Raw genomic sequence first — 23860 nt, 5'->3', positions numbered from 1 at the left:
ACTTGGTCAGTGCAGATCTGACCCAGGAAACAGGTATGCCCAGGAACATTCCCACAGATCCCACAGGTTCAGTTTCTACAGCTGTTTGCTCCCCACAGCAGTAGCCTCCTGTCTGCCAGGGTGATTCTGTGTAACCGGCCAACTGAGAGACAGAAAGACTTATCCATCTGAGTGGAATGGTTCTTTACTCAGAAAACTTCATGCAAGGCTACAAAGCCCAGATGAGAATGAGCAATCTTTTGCAACAAGAAAAAAAAAAATCTATGTATCAGCTAAAATTGAATCCTAAACTCATAATTCAAAAGCCCCGGAGAGTAGAGATGCCAGTGGCCAAACCCTTTTATATAAATACCCTTCTGGAACTGGGGCATGGGGAGAGAATCTGGAAGCTGGATCCACCCCCAGGTCTGCAAAAGCCCACACGCCTACAAAAAAAATCTCACTAAGTCAAAACATGCTCATCCAGAATTCAGGGTAGCTGAGATCAAGGAATGCTTGGCTCCTTCCTTTGTAATGGTTTACGGAAGGCATGTTAGTGAACACAATTGTGGGGGAAACACTTAGTCTCATTGAGCCTTCCTGATCCTCTTAGTTGCACATTTTAGCACACAAGGAGCTAGATAGACATCAATAACCCCACTCTGTCCAACAGCGATGATTCTTGCCATGTGAGGCTCACTTTGTTGGCAGTGAGCCCTAGCTTTGTATACAGTCTCTACAAAAAGTAAGAGGCCGTTTATGGATTGGTGCCTGCCATGTGCTCTGAGACGAGCCCTAATCCTCTGCTCTCTGCTAAGTGGCAGGCACAGGGCAAGGTGATTGACACTGAAGTCACTCCTCACAAGAAACCCGGCGAGTAGACGTTGTTAACCCAGATTTACAAAAAGAAGAAACCAAGGCCCAGAAACATTACATAACTCCCCAGGGTCATTGACCAAGCACACTGCTGGATTCAAACTCAGGTCAAAGCCTGCACACATGGCATTCCCAGGAATTCAATAATGGAGCTTCCCTTTGGTCCAGCTAAGTCTTCATGTGGCAGCCATGTGAGGGATAGATAGATAGGAGAGGGCGGAAGCCGGGGCAGGTCTGGCTGGGCAGCCCACTGCCCTCACCATCGAGTGGGAGATGGCAAGGGCCCAATAGGGGCAGCAAAGGGGTGGGAGCCCACTGGAGGGAGCTGTGAGGAAGCAAAGAGCTTAGGGAGAGAGGCCAGCTTCTTCAAACACTGTAGACCTTTGGGTTCAGGTCAAGAAGGGAAGAAGAACTACACTTTCTCATAAGAGTGTAGACAAGGTAGAGACAAACACTTCAAACACACATGACCAGCTCAAGGATAGAAGAACTCTTCCATGGAAGCTTCCTAGGCATGCCCAGGAAGGTGGAGATTGAGGAAGAGCCAGACTCCCCCAGCATAGCAGCAGGAGGTGGCTGTGGGAGGAGGCAGCCCTCACCTGTGACAGCCTCTCACAGGTCCAAAAAACAGCCAGCAGAGTTCTGATGAGGTCCCCACCAGATCCCTGCAAGGACAGTAAGCGGCCAAAGTTGTAACTGGAGACCATGGTAACCAAAGCCATAAATGACTTAGCCACTTCAGGATGGGTGGCCCTAGCCAGTGGTCAGAACTTCTCCAGGCCACTCCCTCCCTGCTCCTCCAAGCCAGCCCTTTGCTCTCCAGTCTCTTCTTCTGTAGTTGGGTTTGTGACTTCCCACTTCTGTGACCAACTCTGTGAGGCCAGGGGAGGGGTATTTTGTTCATTCATCCAGTCAGCCAGCCAGTCAACAGACACTTGAGTGCCTACTATATGCCAGGCACCATGTTTGGTGCTGGGATATGACACTGAACACACAGTCCCTTCAGGAAAAGACATCTCAGACAAAGATTCCAGGTAAGGAGCACAGAAGTAGGGGCTACAAAGGTGTAGGAGTGAGTGGAAGGTTAGTCAGGGAGATGACCTATGGACATGACTTTGTGCAGAACTTTGAGAAGAGAAGAGGTGTGCCTTCCCATCTGGCCACTGGAGCTGGGTGCCAGGTGCACCTCCTCAAAGGGCCAGTGCACCACCGTCCCTAAGCTGAAGGGTTGTCAAATCAACAAACTAACATCTGTAGGGCTTAGATACTCGATAGCAGTGAAGGCAAGGGCAACCGTGCCCATATAGAGTAGGAAGCCACGTTACTCAATTCCCCAAGCTGTTCCACTTGGAATGTCCTGGCCATCAACAACCAGGCACCAGAGCATAAAGGCCCTGAAATGCCTCATCTACCTTATTATTTTAGCCTGCTTTTAATCAACCAAAGACCACACCCAAAGATACAGTTCCTAGCATGAGAAGCTATAATATAATGAGGTCAACAGATGTAGCCTTGACAACTCTAATACAGCACAAGTGCTGACTGTTATATTGAGTCCCAAGAGGAGTATGTAGAAATACAAATGGATTCCTTCTTCGATATGCTATGGCATGGACAAACAGGAACAGACTCCTCTTCCCAAAGTCACTGCCATGTACGGACTTCCCCAAAGTTGCCTGGAGAGGCAGCCCCATCCTGGGCAAGTCTGTGAATGCTGGAAGCCAGAACTGAGGCTGTGCCTACTGACTTCTAGCTCCTTGCACAGAGTTAGCCCAAAAGTGGCAAGAAGGAATATTATCTGGGTAAAATTAATGAGAGTATGAATGCCAGGAGGAAGGGATGACAAGCAACTTATCGGGCTGGTCTGTGCTCTTTACAACTAGAATGGCAAGAGCACAATTAATACCAGCAATATTGACTGTGTCTTCCCAGCCTCAGTTTCCCCAGCAGCCTAACCTGCCTCCAGCTGCTCTGGACCTTCAGGGGTGATAAATGGCAAAGGTACCTGCGACCCGGACCCAGCACAATAGCAACCCTATCTGTGCATGGTGAAGAAGAAGAAAGGAGAGCAATAAGTGGCTTAATTATAGCAAATCCCCAGAAACTCCCCACCAGAAGGGGGACACCCTTACTAACCATCAGGTCTAGGAGTCCCTTCAGTCAGGTAGCCCAGGAAGGATGTGTACAGACATATAATCATAATGGTCCCCAAAATGAGAAGTAAGCATGATCGTCCAGGTGGAAGCCCTCCTGGCCATCACTGTCCAAGAAGGATCTTCCCAAGTTCACCGTCCCTTTGGAACCATGGCTCTAGGAGCTAAATTAATAGTAATGGTTATAACATCTCCACCACATCTTCTCCTTCTCTCTGCCCAAGGCCTCATGAGAAGATAGCTTTGCCTTGAGGGCACTGCTGCTCCATGGCACTCGTAGGGAAGCTACTCCTTCCTTTTGCATTGGCAAGTGGCTCCAAGCTGTCCTCACTCCCTGGAGCTGCTTCCAGCTCACACTCCTCTGCCAGCACCCGAAGCTCCTATCTGAAGCTTTGTGGTCTGGTCCTCCTCTCCCTGCAGTGGTCATCTACCATCCACTTCCTTCACACCCCCTCACTCACTGCAGACCTGTGCGTGGGCCAACTGTCCTCCCCCTAGCCCATCCGGGTGACCTCAGGCTCTGGGGAATGCCGTCAGTGCTTGACCTCCTTGTTGCCAGTGGACCTTGCCCACACCCTAGCCTAGGTACTCACATCCAGAGTCATACCCTGCACCCTGTCATCCCCCAGACTCACTCCATCTTCCAGATGACCAACTCAGACACCCCACCTATTGACCACAGCCTCCAGGCCCCCAGCCTTCAGGACACTTCATCTTCCTGGGAAGCCCTGACCCTGGAGCCACCCCTGAGCTGGACTCTACCACAGAGCCCCGCTGCTGAGTCTCCACAGCCTCACATGAGGTGCCTGTGATCCTGACACAGTCCTCTATGTCAAAACTCCATACAGTAGCTCTTTTCATTCTCTCAGACCTCCTCACATCACTACCCCCTTCTTCCCAGCTGCAGATTCATCCTCGCATCATAAAGAATCCCATATTTCATTCAGCAGTTACTGATTCAATATCCCAAATGTGTGTGGCTTACTATAGGCATTGGTGCTATAGCAGTGAACACCACAGATACAAATCCTTATCCTAGCAGCTTACAGCCAACTGGGGGGAATCAAACAACTAAAAAGATGAACAAAGCAAATAGTATGTGACAAGTGCTAAGGGAAAGTATTAAAAGTGAGGACAGAAACTTACAGACAGGTGTGCCCCTCATGTCTGCCACCAGGGAAGGCGCCACATGGTACCGTGGCCTCCTCAGGGCCATCTTGCCCCCAATCTCTGTGGCCCTTCCTAGCTCAAGGCTAGTTCTACCCCTGGGCTCTGGGTCCCTCTCTCCCCACTGCTGGGGGGTATGGGTCTCTTCCATCCGCCCTGCCTCTTGCCAGTCTCCCAATCTCCCTTTCCCTCTGTCTCCTTCCCTCAAACATGCTTAGTTCCTGCTCACTCATCAGGAAACCAAAGAAGACACAACTCTCCTTCCATCTATTTCTCCATCTTCTCCCAACCTAGTGCCGTCTCTCCTCCCACCAAAGCGAAAGCAACACTGGAATGAACACTTACTTGTCTTTGAGGTCTGCATGTCAAAGGAACAGCTCTTTCATTAATAACTCAGGGAAACCAGAAGCACATGGCCGGCTCAGTCGGTTAAGTGTCTGACACTTAGTTTCAACTCAGGTCATGATCTCAGGATCATGAGATTGAGAGCTGTGTCAGGCTCTGTATGAGGCATGGAGGCTGCTTGGGATTTTCTCTCCCTCTCACCCTACTCTCTCTCCCCCTCCCCATACTTGCACATGCTCTCTCTCTCAAATAAATAAATCTTCAAAAAAAAAAAAAAAACACAACAAAAAACTCAGGAAAGCTCAAATACTGCTGACAAGACAATCACTGAGAAAAGGCTAGACCAGGAGGTAGAAGTGTTCAGAAGGGTGGGACCACACTCAGTGCAGGTCACTAGCCAGCAGGAAGAACACAGTGGGCATCCCCCACTGAGAAGGACCAGCTCTGTGGAGGGCCCACTAAGTCCCCTATTCCACATGCCTTCCCCACTCACCCACCTACAGTGGGCCCTGTGGCACCTCCCAGTCTTTTCCTTTGGCACTGAATTTGCCGCTTTATCTCTTATTGTCACTGGGACTTGTCCTCCCCCCTACGCAGGCTGTACATCCCCAGAGGACAGACCTTGACTTTGACTTCACCTAGAGGTACATGACTGGCAGCCCTACCAGAGCCCAGGGAGAATGGTGCCTGAGGCCATTGCTGAACTGCTCAAAAGATGACTGGAGAAGCCACCCAGATGGAGCAAAGGTCAGGGAAGAGGTTTCTTAATTGACCTTGAGTCAGTGAAAGACTGGGGAGATGATGATGGTAGATGAAGATGAGAAAGTTCTTGGAGATCCCTGGTTGGCTCAGTGGTTTAGCGCCTGCCTTCAGCCCAGGGTGCCATCCTGGAGTCCTGGGGTTGGGTCCCACGTCGGGCTCCCTACATGGAGCCTGCTTCTCCCTCTGCCTGTGTCTCTGCCTCTCTTTCTCTCTCTCTCTTTCTCTCTCATGAATAAATAAAATCTTTAAAAAGAACAAAAAATAGATGAGAAAGTTCTTGTCTTGTAACTGATCAACCCTCTTTCATGGTGGAGGACCTAATATGTTTGATGTTAAAAGAGCAGAGGAGCTCTGCAGAGGGGAAGGAATGGGGAACACATATTGAATACCAGAGAGGATGTCACTAGGAGGCAGCCTTGAGAGAGTCCTGAGGGGTGATCCAGAAATCCCAGGGGCAGAGGCAGGAAAAGCATTCCAGACAAGGGAACAAAGAGTACAGAAGCTTGCATAAGTGAGAGTACATGGTGTATTTGCACAGCCACAGGGGCTGGAAGGCTGAGCCAAGTGTGGTAGGGGCAAAGGAATCCAGGAGGCCCTAAGATTAGATGTCCCAGGGCCAGGCCCTGAGCATGGCCACCTGGAAGGCCAGGAGCCACTCAGAAGCTCAAAATAGGTGAGAGGGTGGAAAGATTTATGTTTAAGAAAGCTGTGCAAGGCTGTCAGGCAGACAATGGCCTGGAAGGCAAGTCTGGAATCCAGGAGGCCACAGAGAAGGCAGTCACATTGTCCAGCTCAGAGACTGTGATGAAGACTTGGCAAAGGACTGTGGCAATGGGTGAAGGGACATGTATGACACGTAGGTGCCTTACAAGGCTTGGTGGCTGGTTGGGGCAAGAAGGTCAGCAGTGAGGGGGAAGAATAAGCCAGAGTGGTCCAAGTTCTTGGCATAGACAAATATGGCGGAAGATGGCGTGATGACACCATGAAATGAGACGCTACGTCACAGAAAACCTCTCTGTAAGGGAGGCCCCAAAAGAGGAAGGTGAACCTTAGCACTGTTTATTAGGCACCAATCCAGGCTGCCTAAGAAGGCCAGGAAAATAATGATAATGATATCAACAGTAATAATAATAATATCAAATATTTTGAGCACTTGCATTAATACTAATGAGCACTTTGTACTGGATTCTGGGGATTGGTTCTCTCAACCTCCATTCCATTCTCCTAGCTGGGAGGTTGGAAAGCTAAACACATTTCTCAGACTCCTGTGGCTAAGGTCTAGGATGTGAACTAGATTCCATCAGACAGATACACTCACACCAGATCTGGAAAGCAGAAGTAAGGTGAAGGCCATCCTCCCATGTCCTTCAGCTATTACTAGTGGCAAGCAGCGTCCTGGAGATGTGGGGTTTCTTGGAGGCAGGTTCCAGGGTTCCTTCTGCAGCTTCCCAGGTACTAAGAGCTGAGTGTGGTGACACCTGAAGCAGCAGTGGCTTCCTGGTACCTGGATCCCAGCAGCAAGCATAAGTCCTGAGCTCTGAACTCCAGTGTCAGGGGCAGTGCAGAGGCAGGCAGCCCCACCCTGGAAGATCAGTTCTGAACTATCCTGGGAATCCTTCTAGGGGCTCATCAGTGACCTGCTCTTCCAGTCCTCCCAATAGAGTTGCAGGACCTCATTCCCTATATTCAATCTCCCCTTGCTCCAGGTCAGCCCTGATAGGTTACACAAGGCAGTGTGCTGGGCTTTGACATGCATTAGCCTCTCATGACAGACCTACTATTAGCTTTTTTTTCAAAAGAGGACTGAGTCATAGAGATATAAGCAATTCACAATAGGTCACACAGCTAGTAAGGGCCAGAGCCAGATTTCAGCCCACTGCCATGTGCATCTCCAACCCCTACACTACAGGGATTATAGGGGAGCAGACTGTTACACTACCTCCCAGAAGCTGCCCTGTGAACATGTCTTTTCCAGCCTCCATTATGCTGGGGGAGGGGCAGAACAGCAGGAGAGAGAAGGGGAAGCTCACTGGATGGGCACTCTTTAAAAATGATGGCGGGATAAGGGAGGACACTCTGGTGGGTCAACCTGATTAAAAGTGGGGCATAAAGCTCTGCTTGCTTAGCAACTGACACCAGCAAGAAAATCCTGACAACCACTCACTCCCCAGCAATTTCACAAGTTAGCTTGTTGGGTCATTTCATTCCCCACATCTGCAAAGTCTGGCCTAGTAGGGCCAAAAAAGAGACCACTTGGATAGTGAAGTGAGGGAAAGAGAATCAAAGTATTTGATTTTGAGGGCTACAGAGGCTGACCTGTTAGGCCAAAACTAAGGCTCGTCATATGCTTTCCCTCTGGACAGGGACAAAGGACACAGCTTTGCAGATGAGCTCTTGCTAATCCTTTTCTTCCCCTGAGAGATTTTTCCTTGGCTGCTTAGCCCATCAGTGAAGTCATGTGTCTCTGTGCATAAGTCTAACAACTATAATTTGCAGAGAGTTAATTACCTTCATACTTTGATCTGGTGAAGTTTCATCTCTATGGTTACCGGCTGAGTATAAACAGTTATCACTTGTCTCTTTTACATAAAATATTCTTGGAAAATACCCCTAGGGCTCCAATCATGGAAATCAAGTATACAGAATGTTCAGAGAACCTTTTAAGATTTTTTTTTATACAAAATGTCTCTACACACAAAAATAGATAAAATTGGGTAACCATATGGCTATAAATAATAATTCAAGAATTGTTGCAGTTTGCTTTTTCAGCCCTAACCTGCAATGAGCACATCAGATCTCCTAAGGGAGGCAGGTCTGGTGAGGGTAAGGGCTTGGCTGAGTGACAGGTGGGGGTTGCCCAGGAAACAGTGTCCAGCGCCTGACAATGTTCACTCTTGGGGGATCAAGGTTGGAGGTGACTGATGTTCAGAGGATCATTCATGTAAGTGATCATTCAGTCCTTGTGCTTAGTGATTTTGCCTGTCTGGGCCTTATGTTGAACAGCCCATGTAAATAGATGCGACTGTGTTGAATGAAAGAATAAATGAATGATGAAAGCTAACATTTATGCAGAGTGTACTCTGTGCCAATCATTGTTATGTACTTTACCAGTATTTCATGTAGTCCTCACCACAGCACTAGGAGCTAGATATAATTGTCATTATGCCAAATTTATAGATGAGGAAACAGAGGCTAAGAGAGGTCATGTAGCTAAAAAGAGGTAGAAGCAGGATATATGCCCCAGTCTGTCTCAGTCTAAAGACCCTGTCCTTTCTACCCTCTCCTCTGCTGCCAACATATAACAGGCCCACAAATGTCATGACTACCCAACAAAACTGAAATTTTCAAGGTGAAGAGCACAACAGCTTTCCTAATTTTCTAGGAGGGAGCTCCCTAGATGGGTGACCCTGATGGGAAGATGCTCCTGACCACCAGAAGCATTCAACCATTGGAATCCATGGTCAACCATGTCTATCTATTGGTATCTCTAGGTCCCTAATCAGTGGTATCTGTGTCCCTGGTCAATAGTGTCCATCCACTGGTAGCTCCATGTTTCTGGTCAGCACTGTCCATCCAGTGGTAGCCTTCCCATTCAGTGTAGAACTGCTAGTGATTCTGATCTCCAGGATCCATGTGGTTGAGCAGGGTTTCCATGTCACACAACTCCAGATGGCATAGAATGGAAATAGAGCCCAGAAGATATAGGCAATACCCAGCCCTGCCCATCCAATCATCTCCAAATGAAAGAGGTGACAGGGACTATACAGGGTGGACCTGAGTGAGGGAATGAGAGGATCCACCAGAATGGCACTGCCTAAAGATGGAGGACTCCATTTGTCTCACCAGAGACTGTTTGAAAGTGGGGCCTGAGTCACTGCAGCTATGATCAGACTTCAAAGTCATGTGTATAACATCTCTCAGCCCCAAAATCTGGGTACAAGATCAGACCAATATATAAAACAGGGACAGAATATTTGGAGTGAGGACTACCTATCAAAGCCCTGGGTGCCATATTCCCACAGAAATGGGCCATTGTGATGACTTTAGCTCATCAGTAAGTCCCTCAAGATGCTATCCTCCATCTGTTTCTTGGAAGAAACCCTTGGAACTTTGTCTATTGTGCCAGAAATTGCAGATGCTGCTTAATTAAGTACAAATGCTTCCCTAGACCCATCAAAGCCCCTTTTCATTTTCTGTTCTGGATGGGATTAGAAATAACATACATACCTGTTGTGTGTTGACTTGAGGTTAGCACACATAGGTTGTGATGGAGGTTGATACTTAGTCACAGCACAGGAAGCCAGCTGATGTTCCACCACAGGAACAAAGCAATCAGGCTCACTGGTTGACAAGGCTCTCACTAAGGGCCCACTGTGTGCTTGACCCTGTGTATTCCAAGATGGAGACATCCTGGCTTCTGCCCCAGGAATGGAGGACAGTGAGAACTACATCAGCTGTGACCAGAAAAAGAGGGAACTAGAGGATAAGAGGAGGAAGAAAAAGAGACCATCAGAACTGGGTGAAGTGTCTCTTCCTGTAGAGCAGAGTTGAGAGCCTAGTTGGCAGCACTCTGAGCCCTTGGAGCTGAGCACTCACCTGGAGACCTACTAAGTTCTGTGGGGGGATGGTCCCTGGCTGGTCCTGGAGTTTCAGGACCTTGGGCAATGGACCAAGTGATGGTCCATTGCCTCTATCTCTTTCAGGAGGAGAATGTTTACACCAGGTCTCTCCCTCCCACCCTAACCCCACTGTGCTCTCTCGGAGTATTCTGCTACAGGTACTGGCGGTTTTGGTACTTTCAGAATTTCTAGAAACCCAAAACATCTACCCTTAACTCTCCAGTACCTGTGTGGGAACCAACTCCTCCCCAAACTCCCAGTGCCCTCATTCTACCTTCCTGCTTCCCAGGCCCATGGCTAGACCATTTCAGGGCACATTATGTGTTGTCTCTCTCACACACATACACTCAAATCCTCACACACTCACTCACATACAGTCACAACAACCCAGATACTCACACTCATACACACTCACAACCCACATACACTCATGCACTCACTCTCATACACAAAGATCCTCTCACTTGTACACACTTACAATCCACACACTCTCTCACACTCATATATGCTCACACACTCAAGGCACACCCATAAACACTTGCATACGCTCACTCACATATGCTCACCCTCATACACGCTCACTCACTCCATCATTCCCTGCTTGCCTTTCTCTTCCTCTCACAGCATATCACACCCTGCAGCTTCCCTCTCCACGGCCCATCCCTTTCCCATTACTGTTTCTCAAGTTCCACTTCCATGTCCGTTTCTTCCCATGTCTCATTCCTCTGGCCTTTCTGGCTGAGCCCCTAACACACCCCTGTCTAGGATGTGGTGTGGACATCCATGACAGATCCATTCTGGAGTCACCATGCCTCAGCATGGATTTGATGAGACTTACTTACTACATACCAGGACAGGACAAAGTCAAAGGTATTTAGGAGTGAAAGAGTATTCCTAGAGCCACAGACAATGTCTGTTCCTGGTCGCCTAGGCTTAGCTACATAACCCTTAATGAGACCCCACCACAGGTCTAAAGGGCTGGGCCTTAGTTTCTGCTGTAACACAAGCAGGCCTGGGTGGTTTCCAGGCACTCTACATTTTGTAAGTCCCTCATCCCAGAAGATTCCCCTGGCCCTAAAAAGTAGGGCAGGGTTGACCAGGGGTGGGGAAGCATCTTGGTTTAGGTTTAACCATCACAGAGCCTGACATGGGGATATGAGTGTGAGTGGCTTCTTTAGAAATAGTCCCAGGAAGCAAGAAAAAGGGAGCAGGAGTGAGACAGGAGGAGAAAAGTCACTGTAAGGTGTGCTATCAAGGTCACAAATACAGGTAATAGGGGCTCCATTCTGCCAGGGTCTCTGAAAATGTAGGCAATGCCCCGCAGAACTATCCCCTTGAAAGGCAGAACCAAGTATTGGTCCACCAGCTCCCACTTCCCATTGGCTGGGATTTGCCCTCAGAGGCATTAAGTGGCCACTTACTCCTCCATGTTTCTAGGATGTCGTGGTATAAAGGCAACAAGAGCTCCTATATAGGCTTGGAGAAGGCTCTGGGGAAGAAAGCAATAGGATGTGTGGAACACTTGAGACAGGGCAGGGACAGGTGAGTTGGAACTGCCCAACACAGCTGCCACTGAAATAAGAGGCAGGCCGAGGGAGGCAGCTACGACAGGCATGTGGGCCTTAGTCACCTGCCATTCCACAGAAGGACCACCTCAAGAATACTGACATGCCAGGTAGTATGCTAGGCATCAGGCAAACATCTGAGAACAACCCCACTCCTGAGCAGAAGCAGTCCTGTCTCTGCTCTGGGCCTCAGTTTCTCTATCCCCCAAAGGGGGATCAGAATACTTGCCTTACAGTAGGCACAAAAATGGATGCAGGGCAGTGTATGAGTCTCCAATGCTCTGCACTTATATCATTGCCAGGTGAGGCCATGCCTTTGTCCAGAAAAGTACAGTCTAACAGCAAAATTACAGGTACCTTATAGGCAGGGAACAACTCTGAAGACAAGGCAGTCCTTGTCTCCCAGACATTGTGGAGGCTCCCCTCCTCGAGTTGGGGGAGGGGTGCAGGATAAAACCTGTGGAGGGGGCCAGGGCCTTGGAATTGAGATGTAAGCTCATTGCCCAGGTCTGCCCAAAAGCTGGGTGACTTCATTCATTTTGACAATGGGGAGTGGGCAGCATATTGGGCTTGGGTGATAATGTGAAGAGACAGTATCTGTGAAGAACCAGTACACAAGAACTAGCACATAGCAGGCCTGCAACAAATGCCCTCTGCTGGCTGCCCCAACCTGAGGGCCAGAGAATGTCTGAATCTGCAGAGTTCCCCCCCAAACCAGGCTAATGTCTTTCCTGCAAAGCTTCCCACCCTCCTTCACAGGATGGAAGAGTGTGGGGGCCCCAGCGCAGGTGCTGGGGTGGGGGTGGGGTGGGCCAGCAGCAGCCCTGGAAGTGCTCAAGCTTTACAGTCCCACGGCAGGGGCTGTGTTCCCCTCCACTAGCTCAGACCCTGGGCCCTCCGAGAAGCCCTGAGCTTAAGGGAACCAGGTGCCTTCATTAAAAAAAAAAAAAAAAAAAAAAAATTCTACAAATAAAGGGTGACTTTGTAAGGGGAGTGTGGTACATTCTTGGGGGCTCCCAGCAGTTTTACAGACCCAGACACAGAGCAAAGGCATTCAGGGACAGAGAACAGTTCCTACACCCACTAGGCTGGCAGGGGCCCAGGCCATAGGCAGGGATGGAACAGAGCAGGAAAGGCCCCTCCTCCAGCTCTTCACTGGTCTCCAATGGCAGACTTCCAGGCTGGCCCTACTGCAGATGTGAGGGAAGAAAGGAGGGTGAGAGGTCCAGCTCAATGAAAGTCAGGTTCATGCAGCTCTTCTGTGTTAGGGGCCTTGAATCTCAGGGATAGCCTTTCCTTAAACGCACTTTATCTTGCTTGTGGATATGGAATGGGTACATACAAGCCCTGGGTGAGAACACCCTTAAATCCCTCCTCTCCAGGCACTCCCAAAAAAAATGCAGTCCCTCTCAGGTCTCACTAAACATATTTGGGCAAGAACCAAATGCCCATGGGGACCTGGGTGGTTCAGTTGGTTAAGTGTCTGCCTTCAGCTCAGCCCATGATCTCAGGATTCTAGGATCCAGCCTTGCGTCAAGCTCTCTGCTCAACAGGGACTCTGCCTCTCCCTCTCCTTCTCTACTCTCTCTCTCTCAAATGAATAAAATCTTAATTAAAAAAACAAACAAATGTCACTAGTAGTGAACAGAAACCAAATTTTGATAAACTAACATTTCAGTACCTTGGTCCTTCAGCATATTGACTTTTAGAGGATTGACCTGGGGCCCCTAACAGACCAAACCCATTGCCTGGCAGATGGAAGAGGTCATCCCAAAGCTCTACCATAAATTCCTGTCCTGCTGTATGGCATTTGTCACCCCAGTGGCCTGCCAGGAACGTGGGCACAGTAACACGAGCTCACTTTTTCTGGTACTATAGGAGCATGTGGCTGAGTGAAATGGGGGAGCCAGCCCAAAGGGCTCTCCAACCTCCAACAGGTATGAACTAGAGAAACTTCTGGAGAACCCAAAATCAAACCATAAGCTGGAAATTTGTTCATATATCAGAAAGTCTGTATTTTACCCCAGGGTCCTTTTAAGCCTCCCTAGACCATTTAACATAGGGATTAAATGGAGCAACGAGAGGAGTCATAAAATAATGTGTACCAAAGAAAGACAAGTATACACGGATCATACAGTATAACTGTAATTTTGCGAAAGTCGAGAAGTTGTAATCAACTTACTGGAAAATTCAATTTGCTTAGGTCTGTTTGATGCCATTGCAACACTCATTTCTTTTTAAAAAAAATATATATATGCAACCACCTCCCCCCACAACAATATAATACAGCTTTCTTATCCTAAAATAGTACAGGAGCAACTGAAAAGAAGAAAATTTACCATGGAACCATCCACCCTGCCAAGAGCCAGTCCTGCTGTCCCATGCAGACTTCCACACAGCCCCCATCTACCTCTTCATGGAACCAGCGACTCCCTGACTCACCACAGGCTTTCTGCTCTTCAGTACCTATAGCTCTCCCTTCCCTCCCCCTTTTCTACCTGAGGGAATACTTCTCATCCTTCAAGGTTCGCTTCAAGCCTACCTGCTCCACAAGACCTCCCCTGGCCCCCTCGTTGGAGGGGCTGCCAGTAGCCACTCTCTGAAATCCCGGAATTCATGTCTGGAACCCATTTAAAGAAATCTTCCCAGACTGCTGGCCTTTGGTCCCCTCTACCACAGACACATCACAAAGCTGCCCGCATCTTTGCAGCCTGTGCTCCCTGGCAAAGATGCGGTGCTCAGCAAGGGTTCACCTTGATGTTTTCAAAGGACTACGCACATCAGAATAAAATGAATCTTCCATCTTAAGCCAAGGAGGGCCACTTAGGCAAACATACTTTTCACCCCAATCCAAGGGGATTTCCACATGTGTTACTCTTTTCCTCCACAGGATAAACAAAGTTAGTCTTTTCGTGGTATTTCAAATATACTATTAAAGAACTACTTCAAATGTTGTCTTCAAAGACAAAAATTCAGGGAAAGCTTATAAATACTTTTGTTAGTACAGCTGAAGAAGCAGCAACAAGAAAGGTAACTCTTCAGTCTAGGCCTCTCCCCTCTGAAGCTGAACCTCCCAGCCACCAACAGGGGCAAGCCTGCCCTCTTTCCGTGGCCTGAACCACCTCGCCCTCTAGCCCACCTCCTCCCTCCATCCCCTCTCCCTGCCTGCCCCCCACTACTGCCTGTCCCTCACCTGCTTCCTTTTAACCCCTTCCCTCCTGTCTGCCCCCACAACAGCTCACCCTCCCTCCTGCCTGCCCCCATCTGCACATCCTTCCTCCCACCTACCCCCCACCTTCCCTCCACCTGGCCCTCCTACCTGCACACCCTCCCTCCCACCGGCCCCTCACCCCTCCCTCCGCTCCTGTCTGCCCCCCCTGCATACCCCCTCTCCTGCCTGCCCCCTCCCGCCTGCTCCTCTCCAGCATCCACATCTGGTTTCCCTTCCTCACAAGTTTCACAATGGACAGATTCTGCACTTCAAGGATTTATGGGTCCTGCTGCCCCTCCTTGCTTTTGATATGATTCCATTATGTGCTTAAAATCTAGGCTGTGCTCTTGGCTCCAGGGAGCTGTTTATGACAATTCTTTTACAGCCCTAAATCATTCACCGTTAGGAACCTGGTCGTGTTCAGAAGCAATGACTAGTTGCTAAGACAGAAACGTACAATGTATCTCAAACAGTTGGTTGAAAAGTTTTCTTCATACAAGATTAATTAAGGCTAATGTTCACCTGGCAGGTAAATCCTCTGAGCAATGCCTTTGACCTGGTCGTCTTACACATGGCTGAGACACTGATTTAGAAGCAAATTAGAAACATCCCCACTCCAAACCCAATCATTTCCTCCTTCTGCTGTGCTCCTTTCTCTGGGTGCTAGAGACTCTTTGATAGAAAGCTTGGTAGAAAGAAATACCAGCACTGCAAATGCCTACCTCTCCTTAACAAAGGGGACTGAACCATCTTTCATTTTCCATCTCTCCATTACATTTTTTCAGGAGAAGACAAAGAATTTGGGGAATAAGAAGACAAAGTGTTTATTCCCTGCCCTTGGCCAATGCTTCTCTTGCCTCCCAACTCCCTCTTTGTCACTCCTCCTTCACCAACACCCAGAAGGGTCTTCCCAACAAGTAAAACCTGATCACTGGATCCTAACACTTTTGGGCCTCAAGGGGTCCTTATCACTTAGGTGGTGAAGCCCAAGGCCATGGGCAGTATGGCCCTCATTCACAGATCCAGCCTTCCCGGCCAACCCCACCCCCCTACCCCCACCAGATCCCTGCCCTACCTTCACAGTGGTCTACTGACTAGTTCCCCCCAGACCTCCCCCTTTCCTGAGCACTTACTTAAGCTGTTGCCTCCACCAGGAATGTCCTGCTTGATGCCTGCCTTTTCAGACTGCCTCCTCCTCCCCCGCAGGAGCCTAATGCCCAGAGCTCACAAGTGTGCCTATCCTTCTCCTCCCCAGCCCTGCACAAGGCAGATCTGAGGGGGCTCCCATGTCTGTGTCTGAGACCACCATTTGAAGGAGGCTGGCAGAAACCACATTACAGCCTCTGATGCTAAATGTAGGGTGGCCATTTAAAATACAGGAACTTCAGTTAACTTTTATTATTTTTTTAACTTTGTTTTTTATTTAAATTCAATTAATTAACATATAGTGTATTATTAGTTTCAGAGGTAGAGGTCAGTGATTCATCACTTGCATAGAACACTCAGTGGCTGGTTACATCCCTTGCCCTCCTTAATGCCTGTCACCCATCCTCCCACTACCCTCCCCTCCAGCAACTCTCCATTTGTTTCCTATGGCTAAGAGGCTCTTATGGTTTGTCCCCCTGTCTGATTTTGTCTTATTTTATTTTTCCCTCCCTTTCCCTAAGGCTCCTCTGTCTTGTTTCTTACACTCCACATATAAATTCCACACAAACAAAGAATAAAATTTTAGTGTGTGTCCCCACACATTGCCTGGGCATCGTGTATTTGTGTGTGCCAAATCTGGCAACCCTAACTGAATGGGAGCTCTGGGACACCCTCCAGGGGCAGGAGCTGAAGATCACATGCCAGCAGCACCGGGCAAGGGAAGCAGTGGGGAGACCTGGGCAAAAAGATAGGCTATGTTGCCCTGCTCTTTCCTCCTGGGGGGCTGGCATATGGCTGTTCTGAGCACAGTTCTGTAGCCACACTGCTTGGAGGTAAAGATCAGCTCTGCCACCAGCTAGTTATGTTGGGCGAGTTACTTACCTTATCTTTGTCCTTGTGCCATTTTACAGATGGGGGTCACCCATCCTAGGTGTTTATGATGACTGAATAAATAAATATTTGTATAGCACTCAGAACAATCCTTGACACAAAGTAAGTGTTATATAAGTCTTTCACAAATACAAAGCAAAAGGAATTAGTCAAGCAAACCCAGAGATAAGGGGGTGGGTAGCTGAGGAGATTTTAAAAATAATAGTAAAATAAAACAAGAACAGACATCTGTGGAGCACTTGCTATGTGATAAGACATTGCGTTGTGGGCATGCTTGTCCTGTATTAGCTTATTTAATCCCCACCATAGCCCTACTGTTATTTTTACTATCTTCTTTTTACAGATGAGGAAGCAGAGGCACAGAGAGGCAGCCTATGATAGACAACGATTCTAAACCAAGAAGTCTGACTCTAACTCACTAGACTGTATGGTAGGTAAACTGTGATCCATATTAATTCATTCATCACTCATTCATTCATTCATTCACTCATTAAGCACTTGCTGTATGCTAGGCCCTGGGTTCCTGCCAGGACACTGGAGTCAACAAGAACATCCTCTGAAGCTCCTGGACTGATGGGGAAGATCTTGAAGGAGTCTTTGCAGGTATGAGTGGTACTAAAGAGAAAATGGGTCTATAGACCACACAGACTGAGACAGAAAGAGGAAGAGGAAGGGAAAGGGGCAGATGTGCATGATCACAGAAGGCCTCCCTGTTAAATGATATCTTTGCAGAGTAAGAAGGTAAAGTAGCAACCAGCCTGGCCAAGGGGCAGGGGAGAAGCCTTCAGATGAACAGGTAGCCATCAAAGGAACTTGAGCTGGCAGTTTTCAAGGAACTGAAAAATAGAGAGTGTGGCTGGAGAAGGTGGGGACACCCCTGCAGTACAGGCCAGTGAGGGACAGAGGCCAGGACCCTGCTGTGAGTGTGAACCAGGACTGGCAGCAGAAGGAGGCAGAGCAACGCTAGGCAGGTAGGGCCTACATGAGCTGTGCTGCGGAAAGTATAGACAGCTATGATGACAAGGTCCAGGTCCTCATCAGAGGGCTCACCTTCAGCACCAAGAACTCTCTGTGCTGCTTCTGTGGTGCCAACTGCAGGATAGGAGTGTCTACCACCCTACAAAGAAAGTGGGATTAAGGTGACCCAGGCCTCACTGTTTCAACTGAATGGTCTTGAGTTCCTTTTATAATAAGAACATCCTAATAAACCAGAAAGCAAGGAGAAAACCTTTTACAAATGCCCAAAGCCCTGCTACTCAAAGAGAATGATGTTTGTATCTCTTACTTTGCCATGCTTTATATAGCGGTTGCTGTCTTACATACTTGCAATCATGGTGTTTACACGACCTTGTGTTGTCTCTCCTCACTGCATAAGTATTTCCTCCATGAAATTCCACAGATTCTGTAATCAGGAGTCTTCATACCAGTATAATATTTCATTCAGGGCCTTCACTGTTTACTTAACCAACATCCCATTGTTGGACATTTAGTTAACTCCTTATTTGCACATGGGATTTCTCCCTTATCAACTGTTTAAATAGATCTGAAGTGTATTAATAGGGTGAAGCAGCTTATTTCAAACAGTCTGGATAGATACTATAAATATAACTTCCCCAAATCTTGTACCAATTTATAAGTCCACCAGTGATACCTAAGTGATGTTTCTGCCCTTTCCCATTGTCCGCTTCAGATATTACTCTTTAAAATAAATATTCATCATCAGGTAAGATCCAAACCAAGATGCCATGATACTACAGCATTAATGTGGGTTTCCTTGATTGCTAATGAAGACGCACATTCTTTCATGAGTTGGTTAATAATTGCTTTTCTTTCTGTTTTCCCCCTGAATTGCCCTTCGATGTCCTTTGCTCATTTGTTTGTTAGGGCCTCCTTTGAAAATATCTTTGCTTGGGTTCTTGATATAGTAAAGATGCTTGTCTGCAGTGAGGTGGTGTTGAATAAATAAGTGGCAAGATAAATACTAACAGTGAGTCTGTTATCTTTACTGCAAGCATCCTGTTGCATGTTTGGGGGAACACACAAGCATCCTCAGTTACCCTCCTGAGTGGCAGAGCCACTCTACTCCTCAAGGCTGCCTGAAGCCTAATTAGACACTGTTTGGCTACCCCCTTGCACTACTTCTTCTAGGCTTAATTGCTCAGGCTCCCTAAACATTCTAAGAATAAAGAATGAAACCCAACATTGTCCTGAGGAAACCTCAGCCTACATCCTTCTCTCCTCCAGAGTAAGGTCCTGGGGAGAGGGTCAGTATGCAGAACTGTGCTGAAGGAAAGCCAGCAAAGAGGAGGCCATTGGCTGCCCAGGGTCCCACAGATTGTGGGTGACAGAGAAAGGCACACAGACCTCCACCATGGGGAAGTGCTGTTTCTTGGCTCCCTGGGCAGGAAACCAGCCTTGACCAGTCAAGATCCACCGGCTCAGCAGACCTATGAGGTGGTAGCCAGATACCTGCAGGGTTTCCTTGAAAACCACACTCCTACTCATTCACCTTCTCCTCCTCCTCCTAGCAAACACTTTTCTGAAACAAATGCACTGGGAAGAACTGGCTTTCCTGGGAACATGGTCTTGCCAGTGGCCACATTCACCCACCCCCAACACACTCTCTCTGTCTCTCTCTCTCTCTCTCCCCCTCTCTCCCCTCCCCTATTCCCTTCTCTTTCTCACATGCCCTTTCCCTCTCTCACCTAATCTTGTAGTCTACATAGACTGGTTTCAGCACTGCTCTATCAAAGACACCTGGTCTTTTGCCTGAAACACACTTTTATTTATCAAAAATGTGGTAAATCACTGCAATTGGCACTGAGGATGAGCAAGAAAGACACAGACCCTACCTTCACAGAACCAGCAGATCAGAAGATGACCCACAATATACTCCCAAAGAAACATGCACATTGTACAGTGTGAGGTCATTGCACATACAATGTAAAAAGTAAAATAGGATAGGTTAAGGGCACAGAGAGTGACTGCAGGCACAGGGAGGAGGAGGGTGACAATGGGACTGACTACACGGAAGAAGAGGGCCACCTGCCAACACGTGGGCAGCAGCAGTTTGGGCAGAGGGGCCAGCAAGGACAAAGATCCCAAGATAGGGTCAGGCTCTGCATATCTGAGGAAGAAGACAAGGCACTCTGATGGAGCATGCCCATGGGGAGAGAGGTGGATGCTGGTCACCAGGGGACCGGCTTTGCCTCTGGGTGAGATCAGAAGCCAGTAGGCACTGAGCAGGGGTTTACCCCCAGGAGATCACCATGTGAAGAGCAAAGACTATAAGGGGGTAGGAGTGCTCTCCTCTCACTGTCACCTGGTTAACTCCTTCTCATCCTTCACACTGCAATCCAGTGGGTATTTCCTTGTGGGAAGCCACCCCCACCTCCCTACCTGGTCGGATCCCCTGGTGAGCCCCACAGCATCAGCTTCCCTTCAATACATCTAGCTCTGTAGTAATTTGATGTGCATCTCTGGTTGTCTGAGTAATGTCTGTCTTCCCCCACTAGACTCCTTGGGAACAGGTACACCCCTCCTCTGTTCACCTTATATCCCCAGCACCTTGCACAGAGTCTGGCACACAATGGGTGCTCAATCACTGTAAACAGAATGAATATGCAAATTTGTAGCATCTCTGCCAATTTTTCCACTCCCTCAAGGAGCGATTTTCTGCTTCTATTTCCTTCCATCTTTGTACCCCCCACAACTTGCTTGTACCCCTTCCACAGAAGCCAGCATGACCATAAATACCTTTAGGTACCTACACACACACACACACACACACATACAGAGTGAGAGAGAGAGAGAGAGACAGAGAGACTGTGCTCCAGAGAGCAGGATCATGTGTTTGGTCTTTCACTGCACCCCAGGGATCCCCTTCAATTAGGCAGTGCTGCTGTGCACAAAACTCCCTTACTTATATCCACCTCACCCTGCCTCATCCACCTGCCCAAAGACCCCTCCCCCCCAACATGAGCTCAGTAGAGAATCTACACCCTAAAGGCAAGTCAAAGGTCAAGACATCCTCTCTCTCCCAGTTGAGCAGCATCATCCACAGACAGGCTGGCAGCAGGAAGCCCTCATCCTCTTCTATACCAGTGACCCTGGAAGAGCTCACACAAATAGGAGTGAGCTCTGCTTACAAAAACACACGGTTGTATTTGGGGGCACCTGGGTGACACATTTGTTTTTTTGTTTTTTTGTTTTTAAGATTTTATTTATTTATTCATGAGAGACACAGAGAGAGAGAAGCAGAGACACAAGCAGAGAGAGAAGCAGGCTTCATGCAGGGAGCCTGATGTGGGACTCCATCTCCGGTCTCTGGGATCACGCCCTGAGTTGAAGGCAGACGCTCAACCACTAAACCACCCAAGCGTCCCACTGGCACATTTGGCTAAGCATCTGACTCTTGGTTTTAGCTCACAACATGATCTCAGGGTCTTGAGATCCAGCCCTGCATTGGGCCCCATACTCAGTGCAGAGTCTGCTTAAGACTCTCCCTCTCCCCTTCCCCACAGCATGCATCGTGTGTATGCTCTCTTGTTCTCTCAAATAAATAAATCTTTAAAAAAAAAACACACATTGCTATATTTCGGTTTCAAAGATGAGCATACATAGACTAAAGAATACAACTAGGGATGATACTTTGGACTGTATGACTTCTGGTCTGGCCCTGGAAGTTGGGAAATTGGCCCATATTTTTAGGGCCAACCACTTTTTCCTACAAAAGCTCAGTGCCTGTGATCCCTGATGCTCTTAGATCCCACTTAACTAATCAGCACTGTTAATTAAAAAAAAAAAATCTATTCCATATGCTCTGAGAAAGCTTTGTAAGGTAAGAAATTTTTTGCAGAATAAAATGCATTTTAGTTTTTGAAGAGCAACTTGTATTAAAAGCCTTAAAATAGGCATGACCCATGGCCCAGTGATTCTGAGACATGATCAATTTTTAAAGGGCTACCCCAAAATTAAGTTACAAGAATATCTGCCTCGCAGCATTGCTTCTGAGATAATATGGTGGAAAACAATTGACATGTCTAGCAGAGAGTAATTACTTAAAAGTAATTATGTCACATCTGTACAATGAAATATGCTGCATCCAAAATATGAACAATACACAGAACTTATTGAGCACTTACTCTGTGACAGGACCATATTAAAAGCTTTAAAGGTACCACCTCATTTAATTCACCCTAAGCTGTAGCTATCATTATTATTGCCATCTCACAGATTAGAAAATCAGTATCAAAAACAGTTAAGTCATTTGCCCCAGATCACACAGCTAGTAGTAGGATTCACATCCAGGCAGTCTGACATAGAGACACCAAGCTCTCAGGCACAATGCTCTATGACCTCATATGATGCTATTTTTAAAAAAATATTTTATTTGTTTATTTGACAGAGAGAGAGAGCACACAAGCAGGAGAAGAGGGGCAGAAGGAGAAGCAGGCTCCCACAAAGCAGAGAGCTCAACACGGGGCTCGATCCCAGGATCCCAGGATCATGACCTAAGCTGAAGGCAGACGCTTAACCAACTGAGCCACCCAGGCACCCCTCATATAACACTATTAAAAGAGAGACTGGAGAAGCAAAACCAGTCACATGGGAGAATGCTGATGATACAATGATAGGTAAAACAAGTGGGTTATTAAACAGGACACACACACACTGGTCACATTTGTGCAAATGCATGCAAGCAAAGACAAAAGGGTTTAAAAAGATAACACTGTTAGCATCTTGGTGTAGACCTCTGAGTGGATGGAGGTGTGTTTTTTTATGTTTTCTTCTGCTTATGTTTTCTGATAGTTCTGTAACAAATGTTTTGGTTTTGTACTAAGAAAAAAACTTCAAAAGATTAAAAAGTTTTGTAATTAATGTTAATGTCAAAAATCACTTCATTGCACTCATCTGCATAAACCCAAATGTCCAGCTGTTGACATTAGTTTACATATTGATACGACTACATGCATAGGACTCAGGAAATGGCCTGAAGCCAGATCAAGTTCTACAGGCTCTTCGTGGCCAAGCACCCTCTCAAGGCAGCCAAGGTCTCAAACTAGGAAGAGACAATACACATTTTCCTACTCTGCCCCTAGCAGCCTGCCCTCCCCATCCACCCAGGACCCTCTCTGGGTATCTGTACCCCCAGAGAGTTATCAGGCTGACAGCACAGAGCTTTGCTAGCTAGAATAACCTGGCAGCTTCTGCCCTGGCTTCAGCTCTGGCCTGGGAGCCAAGCCCAGGGACCCTTGGAGCCCGAGACACACCATCCCCTGTCGCTGGGTCTAAGAAGGAAGCACCTCACCAAGTGCCTGAGGGAGGCAGGACAGCCCAGAGACTGGAGCCCCAGTTCTGCACCCATAGACACCAGGGCCCCTCCTGGCCTAACCACCGGCTTCCTGGCCACATGATCTCAAGCAAGTTATTTCTTCTGAGTCTGTTTCCACGATCATCAAATAAAGAATTAAAACACCAACTTGGGGGATCCCTGGGTGGTGCAGTGGTTTAGCGCCTGCCTTTGGCCCAGGGCGCGATCCTGGAGACCCGGGATCGAATCCCACGTCGGGCTCCCGGTGCATGGAGCCTGATTCTCCCTCTGCCTGTGTCTCCGCCTCTCTCTCTCTCTCTCTTTCTCTGTGTGACTATCATAAATAATAAATAAATAAATAAATAAATAAACACCAACTTGAAAGACGATTTATAAAAATCAAAATAATATATATCAAAATACATACTATAACGATACCAATGAGTAATATTTCCTGGGCACCAATTATGGGTCAGGCAGCCTGCTGAACACTTTACATGTCTGATCTTACATATAGTTCTCACAGCCGCCCTATGACGGGCGGGCACTGTGACACTCCTGCCTTACAGAAAACAAAATGAAGGCTCAGAGTAGTAATGGAGCAGGAATTTCTATTGCCATGCCTTGGCCCACACCACTATACCACAGAGCTTGGCATATGTGTGGAATACGGACTTTGTCCAGATGGTTACCATTGCCACCTTTCCCTACTGGGCAGAGGCTTTAGAGAACGGTATGACAGCGAGGAACCCCTGGCTGTTCTCCCCATTCAGCAGACAGCTCCCACAGCCACAAACCACTTTAAGAAGCCTTCCTCTCAGAGTGACCAAATC

General features: G+C 47.8%; 1 protein-coding gene across 2 annotated transcripts in view; it reads right to left on the bottom strand.

Annotated features, from left to right (window-relative positions):
• Positions 1-23860, bottom strand: part of LOC144322134 (uncharacterized) — a 162846-nt gene that overhangs the window by 120990 nt on the left and 17996 nt on the right. The window contains exon 1 of one of the 2 annotated variants that reach the window (XR_013387700.1): positions 9510-9752. The exons of the other annotated variant lie outside the window; for it this stretch is intronic. The gene's annotated coding sequence lies outside the window, so the exon portion shown is untranslated. Of the gene's footprint in view, positions 1-9509; positions 9753-23860 lie in introns of those variants that run through there. 2 annotated transcript variants of the gene reach the window in all.

The sequence above is a fragment of the Canis aureus genome, chromosome 10, assembly GCF_053574225.1.
Source record: "Canis aureus isolate CA01 chromosome 10, VMU_Caureus_v.1.0, whole genome shotgun sequence".
Classification (NCBI taxonomy): domain Eukaryota; kingdom Metazoa; phylum Chordata; class Mammalia; order Carnivora; family Canidae; genus Canis; species Canis aureus.
Note: the sequence above shows the minus strand (reverse complement) of the source record. Positions and strands in the feature narration are given on the sequence as shown.